General features: G+C 40.7%; 1 pseudogene; it reads left to right on the top strand.

The window, feature by feature from the left end:
* The first annotated feature begins 3,575 nt into the window (after window positions 1-3,575).
* On the top strand, window positions 3,576-4,282 carry LOC142448115 (ferritin heavy chain pseudogene; annotated as a pseudogene).
* Window positions 4,283-10,091: the final 5,809 nt, after the last annotated feature.

A 10,091-nucleotide genomic window follows, 5' to 3' on the forward strand; every position in this document is an offset into this window, starting at 1 on the left:
TCTTGAGTATATGAAGTTTAATTGAAAAATTTCTTTAATCTTAGGTGTTTAAACAGAAGATGTAACCAATCAACTTCTTGTTAGTCTTCACTTTAGGAGTGGGTAGAATAGGTGTATCTGTATTGTTGACTTATGCACTTTTGCAATCTTGTTAAAACTACCATCATTTATTGTACACTTTCTTGTGTGGCATTCTTTCCTTCTTTTAAGGAAGCTTGTGGAGGTGGTCTGGCTGAAGATTTAGCAAACCAACATGGTGGGTTTCTCCAGCACAACCAGGACATAGGGAATAGATTGCACCTGAGTGGCCCCACCACGAAGTATCAACCCCAGAATGTCCAAAGGACACCAACAACACCAGTCAGTCTTCATGGCTCGAGTACATGGCTGGCACAAGCCACCAGAGGACACTCTCAGAGTAAACAAACAAACAAACAAACAAACAAAATCAACAGAGCCCAGTGACAAGCAAGATAAGCCAAGCTCAGAAAGTTGGGGAAATGGCCAGTATGTGAGGCCTAGCTATTGAGTTTTGGTTTTTCCCAGAACACCTCTTGCTGTAGAATTGTTCAGAAGCAGTAGAGCTTTATTCTTGCAAGGAATGGGGCTAGGATCCTGTGGGGTGAAGGGTTGAGGGGATGGGGATGAGAGACCATAGTTGTCTAGTGAAAAAGCATCAGTAGTAAGGCAGAACAAGTACCGGCAGAGCAAAGAGGCAGTGAGGTAGAGGGTCGGAGAGCACCATGAATCTTCTATGGAAGAGAAGAGGACAAGGCATTGATGGGAATTCCAGGGTATGTTGAGGGGGAAATGAGGCAAGGTCTCAGAAGTTGTTCTACCACTAGACATTTATTTTGACATGTGAGGAATTCAAGGTTGTGATAGAAAGTGAGTTATCCAAGCCTGACAGCTAACAAGCAGCAGAACCAGGTTACATCCCTGTCCTTTTTCTGTAGGTTCCTGGTCGTTCCACTCCACTCACCTTAAAGTCATCAGTTTGCAGTGTGATGTCCCAATTACTGGGGATTTGGAAAATGAATTCATATATGAAAATGTCTGGAATGGTGTGCGGCTCATAACTGGAACATAATGAATACTTAGAGCAAGTCCATTGCCATCTCTATTGCAACCCATAGTGACTTTCTGATGCTGTAAATCTTTACCAGAGCAGAGAGCCTTACCTTTCTTCTGTGGAGCAGCTGGTGGTTTGGAACCACTGACTTTGGGGTTAGCAGTCCAGCATTTACCTTATAGCATCCCTAGGGCTCCTTTGATGGATACTTCGGGAGAATAAAGGACCCCTGGTAATGTAATAATAGGTCATGCATTCAGCAGTCACCCCATAACAGAAAGATGAGACTCCCTGCTCCCACAATGCTCTTCAAGACCCTTGGATACCAAAGGAAGACTTCTATTTTATCTCATAGGGTCCCTATCATTCGGAATGAGCTCTATGACACTGTGTTTAACTGAAAAATAACTCACTGCTATCAAGTTGATGATGACTCACAGTGACCCAACAGTACAGAAAGGACTGCCCCTGTGCGTTTCTGAGACGGTAATTCTTTATTGGAGTCAAAAACTCCCTCATTCTCCCTGAGAGTGGCTGGTGGTTTCCAACTGCTGTCCTTGCAGCGAGCAGCCTAACGTGGAACCACCACCCCACCAGCGCCCCCTGTGGCAGTGAGTTTAGAGAGACTAAAACTACCAGACTTGCCACCCGGCACCCAAGCTCACCATACTAACTCCAAGTTCTCCCTTTACAAGTAATTTGCTCCCTAAAACCTAATTCGGTCTGGGATACAAAGCAACCATTTGTTTTTCTTAATACTAATTGCAATTTAGAAAGGGAGAAACAAAAAGGCTTCAAGTTTATCATTCATAGTTCGTTCTTTTGAATTCACCATCTTCAGTGGCTACTTCCCTGCTCAAAATATTCATTTATTCCATGGCTACAGAGAAACAGCCAAACAGAATAGTGTTGCCCGGTATTCACGAGCTCACACTCTGGCACTAATAGGTTTTCCTGAACATGCCACCCCCTTCTAACTTGTAGGGCATTGACATCATCTCCAAACTGGATTACCTGCTCTCCTCACGAAGATTCCAAGCTTTCCAAAATCTTTGCTTACAGTCATGTTACTTATGCCACAGCTGCAGGCCGCTTCCCTCACTCAACATGGCCAACACTTGCCTAAATGTAAGTCCTGAATGAAATACCACTTTTTAAAAAGAATGTCGCTTCTCTTCATCTGTATGCGATATTGTTCACCTTTGTGTTCTAAATTAACTGCACTTCCCTTTGGGCATTTCCTACTTTCAGTCCTGAATTATATATCTTTATCTACATGGCATATTTTACTTACAAACTGCACAGGATAGGGTCTGAGCCCGAGACACCTGTGGTTTCTGTTTACCCTTTAATCTAATACAAGGATAAGTTGATTAAGGATTAACTATATGATAGACTCAGGTATGATTGGCCGTCACTTGCCGAGGTGTGGAAGAGTAGCTGTAAATGACAGTGTGTGCTTCTCTCTCTTGTGCTTGTCTTCATCTGAGACAGGCTCTCCTGTAAGTTGTATGGTTCACTTACTCGGATGGGAATAACTTCCTACATCTCACTTTTTTCAGATTCCCAAATGCCATTTTGATATCTAATATTTATGTAGACACATTGACTTCACAAATATTCATTAGGTTCACATTGTATAAATGACTACTTAGTGTGGATCAAAGGCCCTCTATAAAATGTCATTGGACTAATTTACAGGAATGTTTCACAGTGTCTGAGGAGTACATTTTCTTCTGAAAACACAATAAATGTCTTACCATTCTTCTTCCAAGCTCTTATGTGACTCACCCCTCACCCCTTCACCCAACTTGTCAAAGCCATCTCAACTCAAACGTCTACTGACAATCCTGTGTAGGCTGCTTCAAACGCAATGCAGTTTTCCCCCTTGAGTTCTGTTTGCTTTCTTTACTTCTGCTCTAGCACTCACACGGTAGCTCTGCATAATTAATGTGGAGGATCCTTCCTCTTTCTTTAAGGAATGGAGGACAGATTTTGAAAACTTACCTTGTAATATGGTCAGAAAATAATACAGCGTATTGCATAGAAAGTTATTAAATAAATACATGGCAGTCCTTTGATTTCTGAAATGGTGGGCTGAGGAGTTTTACAGATCCCAGTGGAACAAATACAGCTAATTTCATTCAGAGATTTCATTTCTCTCAGAAAGCAGGCCTGATGATCTGCTTCTGAGGGTCACAGCCTGGAAAACCCTACGAAGCAGCTTGTCTCTACACACATGGGATCACCACGAGTCAGAATTGACTTGATGGCAACTAACAATAACAAAGATTAGATGATCGGTAGATGATAGAAGATAGATAGATAGATAGGAAGCCCTCATGGCACAGTAGTTAAAGTGCAGTTACTGGCCAGACGTTCTCCTCAGAGCCGCCGCGGTGTCCTGCTTCAACAGTGCTTGAACGGAACCCGGCGCTCGCCAGCCTCCCCCGCCCACCGGCCGCCCAGCACCTCCTCTCCGCTGCACTCTCGACGCCCCCAGGCCTCCACCGCCGCCATGACCGCGTCTCCCTCGCAGGTGCGCCAGAACTACAACCAGGACTCCAAGGCCGCCATCAACCGCCAGATCAACCTGGAGCTCTACGCCTCCTACGTCTACCTGTCCATGTCTTACTACTTTGACCGGGATGACGTGGCTCTGAAGAACTTTGCCAAATACTTTCTGCACCAGTCTCACGAGGAGAGAGAGCACGCCGAGAAACTGATGAAGCTGCAGAACCAACGAGGGGGCCGGATCTTCCTCCAGGATATCAAGAAACCAGACCGTGACGACTGGAATAGCGGGCTCAAGGCCATGGAGTGTGCCCTGCACCTGGAAAAGAACGTCAACCAGTCTCTGCTGGATCTGCACCAACTGGCCACGGAAAAGAACGACCCCCATCTCTGTGACTTCATCGAGACACATTACCTGGATGAGCAGGTGAAATCCATCAAACAGCTGGGCGACTACGTCACCAACCTGCGCAAGATGGGGGCCCCAGATTCCGGCCTGGCCGAGTATCTCTTCGACAAGCATACCCTGGGAGACAGTGATGGAGAGAGCTAAACGGCAGCCCGGCTTTCCCCAAGTCACCAAGGCAGCGCATGCATGTTGGGTAGACCTGTCCCTTTTCTAGAAATTGTACCCAGGCATCCACCTCCATTCTTCCATTTGTACCTTTCCTTCAGATAAAGTCTAAAGTCATTTGATACCCAGCTGTTGTCTCAGAGATCTTGGCGGGGAGGAGCCAGAGAGCCGCCCTGGGCCCAGGCGGTCAAATTTTTTAAGCGCCCCAGTTCCACTGCAAAATCCTACTTAATAAAATGGAGCTTGCGCAGGAAAAAAAAAAATAAAGTGCAGTTACTATTCAATAGGCTGGTGGTTCAATTCCACCTGCAGCTCCGTAAAAGAAAGGTGTGGCAGTCTGCTTCCATGAAGAGTTACAGCCTTGGAAAACTGATGGAGAAATTACACTGTGAACTCGGTATGCCATAATCAAAATTGTCTTGACTGCAGTGGAGTTGTGTGTGTGTGTGTGTGTGTGTCCACGAGGGGACTTCAAAAAATTCATGGGAAAATTCCATCATTGTTTAATTCCATTTTTGTCGATGAACTTTTTAAATCCTCCTTCCTATATATGGCGCACACAAGAATCTGCCCCCAGGTTACAAACATTGCTTTAGGAATAACTATTTCATGCTTTTTTAAAGTCATGTAAATTTACCTCACTTTGACACTTTTCAAATTGGAACAAATTGCTCATCACCATCTCCTTCACTTTCTGCACCTGCAACTTTTAAAAAATTCTAAAGACTTTGAACATTTTCTTATACTAACACCTCCAAAACCAAGCTCCACTGCCAATGAGTTAATTCAAATTCATAATGACCATATATAAGATTTCTAAGACTGTACATCTTTATGGGAACATATCTATCTGTCCATCTCATCTATCTATCTATCTATCTATCTATCTATCTATCTATCTATCTCTCATCTATCATCTATCTATCTATCCATCTGGTAGATTTGGTGACAGAATTAAGAAAGAAGGCAAAGATAGAAAACAGTTTCAAAGGTTTATTTCAGAGCTCGTGGGTGAGGCTCATAGGTCCCTAATTGGGCCCAGTGAAGTCACGCCAGCCATCCAGGAGGGAGGTGAGGAGTTTTAGAGCTCGGGTCAAGGGGACGGAGTAGCTGGGGAATTTCCCACTGCAATAATATTCAAAGTTATTTATAACTGTCAGCCTTCTGCACCTGGGCTGGAAGGCCAGCGAAGGGATAAGGAGGCCTGGCCTCTCGCAGCGTCCTTGAAGTGTTTTAACCAGCTCTGGGTATCTCTTCACTCACCTACCCTGCTAACTCCTGCTTCTGCCTGACACTATCAGTCTATCTTATAATCTGTGTGTTCGTTGTTGTTGGTTGCTATGAAGTCAATTCTGCCATGGAGAAGTTTGTGAGCTTGTTTTCCTTTCAGTTTGCAATCCAGTCCCTCACCCAGAGCACCACCAGGGTTCCTAAGGCTAAATATGAACTGTAGTACCTGTTTTGCCTTATCTAAAAATTCAGCTTAAACACTTAAAGACACAGTTAGGCATGGATCTCATCTGTATCCCAGGGACTTCCTATATCCAAACTCGCTGCCAGTGAGTCAATGCTGACTCATAACAACCCTCTGTGGGTTTCTGAGGCTGTAACTATGTATAGGAATAGAAAAGAATTAACTAAAGCAAGCAGAAAAATTCATATAATAAAACTTGTTTCTTTATAAAAATCAGCAAAACTGATACATCTTAGCTAGACTAAAGATAAAAAAAGAAAATGACTCAAAATATAAAAATCAGGGATGAAAAAGAAACATTACAGATGTTACAGAAATAAATGTAAGACTTTCCAGAAATAAGGGAGAAATATGAACTATATGCCAATAAAGAAAGCCTGTAGTACATATATCATATATACAATGAACAGATTTACAGAAAGACACAAAGCTACTCAATATTTTTAAATAATAAGAATAACCAAGAACTGATTCTTATTTAAAGGCCCAAGAATAAGTTTTAAAATAAATGGAATAAGCTTATATAACAAGAAATTGATGTAGTAATCAAAGTATTTCTCACAAAGAAATGCCCACTGATGAATTCTACCAAATGACTAAATAAGAACTAACACAAATTTTTCCACATTTTCCAATTAAAAATCAAATTTAAAAAATAAAAATCAAAGATATCACTGGAAAAGAAAATGGTTAACCAATATCCCATATAACTATAGATACAAAAACCTACAGTTAAATCTAAAAACATATTTGAAATTTGGGCATGATGCCAAAGTGGGATTTATCTCTGAAGTACAATATTAATTTAACCTCAAAAGAAATAAAAGTAATACTTTATATCAATAATATAAAGGAGAAAAGCATGATCATTCCAATAAATATAGAAAAGAATTTGATATAATTCAATACTTGTTCATTATATTTTTAAAAACCTAAAAAACCAAACTAGAGATAAGAGGAAAATTTCTCAATCTACCAAACACCCACTGATAACATCATACCTAATGGTTAAAGATGAATATTACCCTCTTAAAATAAAAACCAATAGAAATGTGCCCACAGTGAAGTCCCCATCCATATGTAGAAGATGAAAAACATTCTAAATTCTGCTGACATTTTGAGTATCTTCTGTGGCATAAACTTAGAAGCAAAATAATTTCTTTAATTAAAAATATTGTTTGACTCTATATTTTATTCCCCCTTTACAACCAGGATGACAGGACTTGTATATTTGGTTGCCTCCAAAGGAAAAATGTGTTGAAACATCATGAAAATTCTCTTTGGAAGAGAGCTTTTTTTTCTTGTATATAATAGCGTTATTGGCATATCTTACACATTCCAATATATTCATTCATAGACAATTCTGTTGTTGAAGCCCATTGGGTGGGGTGATTCAATCATTGATGCTATCTGCTATCTGCTTCCCTTTCCCCCACTCCCACACCACCCCACCTCCGGCTCCCATACCCTCAAGGAACCCACACTGCTGTCACTGTCTCTGAGTGATCATCCAGCTTGACCTTCATGTACCCATACTGCACCCTGACTCTAGCTTCTGTTCAGTGTGGCCCTGGTGCGAGGGACCGACCAATCATCTTTCAGGTAGATTTTGGATCTCTATTGTATCCATGCCCCTTCACATGGAGTTGGTTCTGTGTTTTGAACTTCTGATACCTCTTCCAGACGACACCTCATGACCACACAGGCTGGTGCACTTCTTCCATGTGGGCTTTATTGCTACTCAACTAGCAGGCCACTTGTTTAATTACATGCCTTTAAAACCCCAGTCGTTATATCTTTTGATAGCCGGGCACCATCAGCTTTCTTCACCGCATTTCCATATGCACCCCTTTTGTCTTCAGTGATCGTGTCAGGAAGATGAGTATCATATAATGCCGCATTATCAGAACAAACCATTCTTGTACAGAGACAAGATTTAACTAGAATCCCAAAGTTCATCTACTTGTTTTATATATATATACATATATGTACACATATATATTACCCCCTCCTACCGCACTGCTATGAGAGTTTTATATTTCAATCCATTGCCTAAACAAAAATTTCAGAAGTAACATAAAAGATAGTATTATTTTGTAATGTCTATTATTTTATCCTAATGATTCTCAGCAGTGTGCTAGCTATTTTCTCCTTGAACTACTATTATACACTTGGTCGTTGCTGCAGTGAGGTGCCAACAAATTGGTTCCAATACTCAATCCTAAGTACAACAGAATGAAATACTGCCTGGTCCTGCATCATCCTCATCACTGTTCCTATGCTTGAAGCCATTGTTGGAGCCACTGGGTTAATCCATCACATTGGGGTCCTTCCTCTTTGTCACTGTCTCTCCACTTCACCGAGTACAATGCCCTTTGCCAGAGACTGGTCTCTCCTGACGACGTGTCCGAAGTACGGGAGACAGAGTCTCACCATCCTTGCTAAAGAGCATTCTGGCCATACTTCTTCTAGACCTTAGAAAGAATAAAAGCAAGAGGGATATACCTTGGTAAGTGATTTCTTATTATATTAGTTTGTGTTGTAACAGAAAATATCTCTTTTATCATAATGTGTTATAATAAAGACAGAATAGTAACTTTGGTTGTGGACTATATATCTAAAATTGGTCATTCTAGATAGCTGTTTGGCTTTATCATAGCTTGGCAAAGATTCCAAAAGGCAAATTCCCAAAAGAAAGAGAAAAAGAAGTTAACAGGGAACAGTGTCACTTTCCTAATATAGCCTTAAAGTCATGCAACTTTATTTTCATGCACCACGATATATTCTATTGATTAGGCGAGTAACTAAAGCTAGTTCAGGTTTAAGAATTATATTTCATATTTTAATTGGAAAAGCATTCACAAATTGGCGTGCATGCTTCAAAACCACTGTAGCTGGTCCCCTGGCCACCAAACATTTAGATTCACCTCACACGCAAAACTCAATTATACCCTTCAATATCCTCTAGTGTCTCAAATTTAGTAACATGCTCTTATAATACAAATCACAGTCAGTGGCATATGTTGCTCTTTGGTTTTGGGTCCTCAGGCATAATTTAATATTAATTTAGTATTAATACCTATAAATTAAAGAGACAAGGTCCCTCACACACACACAGTCTATGGGAAGCAGATACTCACTATGTAACATACATGCACAGAGTAACTGTTCTATCTATCGTCTTGGAAAAGCAGTTACTATTGAAAAGAAATTCTAAACACAAGTGAGTTGTTTCAAGTCCCTGGAAAGACTCTTGCTGGAAACGATCCTGCATAGTACCTGGCTCTGCTTTTTGAAATTTTTTGCTTCTGCTCTTTGTCCCATGGTGATTGATAAGTTTAGTAAAAGTGGTTTCCATCTAACTTCAACATAACTAAGGATTAAAGTTCTTAAAAATGACCAACCTCAACCTAAATGGTGGTTTAAGAGGCTTTTTGCTTACTCTCATTTTACAATAGGCAATGCTGCAGTTTCAGCTACTTTGTTAGAATTTTTTCCCAGTGCCACCCCTTAAATCTGAAGGAAAGACTTGGTACATTGTTACATTGATTTTCCCTGAGAAGCAGTGAAGATGTCGTTTTAGAAACTGCATGTCACACAAGTAATCATAGACTCTAAGTGAGAGTAAAACAAGGTAGTTGGGTGTCCGAAAGAGAGCCCACAATTTCAACTCTTGAGCAAGAGGTAAGAGTTTGGAAAAGTTTAAAGAGGGAAGGAGAATTAAATAATAATTAAATGGGGGTTCTTGAGGCAAACTGAACACGGCATTACATCACCAGCACTTGCTATGGTGAAATGTTCTTAATCCAAGTGTCTCTGGCCCGTGAAGGCAAAAGGTAACTAGACAGGAGTTAACACAATTTTAGATGAAGAGTCTGGCAGGTAGCGCGTGTGGGACAATCACATTCTACATGCAGCTGAATCACTCATCAGAGAAAACACTGATGGGTGGCTGATTCTGAAGAGTCTGCAAAATTACAGGTTCATTTCTCTAGCTGCTTTGGCCATTAAATCAAACACTTGACCTTCTTTAGGTGAGAAAGATGTGCCTAAGAGTTTATGTCCGGTAATTTTTCAGCATTTTAGACTTTTTTCACTTACCCGTTAAGGAAAACATCACCTGCAAAAATAGGGTATAAGATGAAAAGCAAGGATTACAATTATAGGAGACAAAAATATGAGAGACGTAAATTGCCAGAGTCTAATAACTTTAGAGGATTTTTGTAATAGCCTTCTTTCTGCCTGCAGTCGGCATTTGAGCTCTCTAACCAATTTTAAAGTATTTCAGCTCCCTTAATTTCTAGGAAGCTGCTTTAATGATAAACCAGCAAAGCCCTAAGAAATGTCTTTCTGATGGCAAACCACAACCCCCTGCTTTCTCAAAACTTAATACAAAGATCTATTAGATTGTTTAATCTAACCCCAACTCATCATTTCTTCTTGGTATCTATGGGCAA

Source organism: Tenrec ecaudatus, chromosome 5 (assembly GCF_050624435.1).
Source record: "Tenrec ecaudatus isolate mTenEca1 chromosome 5, mTenEca1.hap1, whole genome shotgun sequence".
NCBI classification, from domain to species: Eukaryota; Metazoa; Chordata; class Mammalia; order Afrosoricida; family Tenrecidae; genus Tenrec; species Tenrec ecaudatus.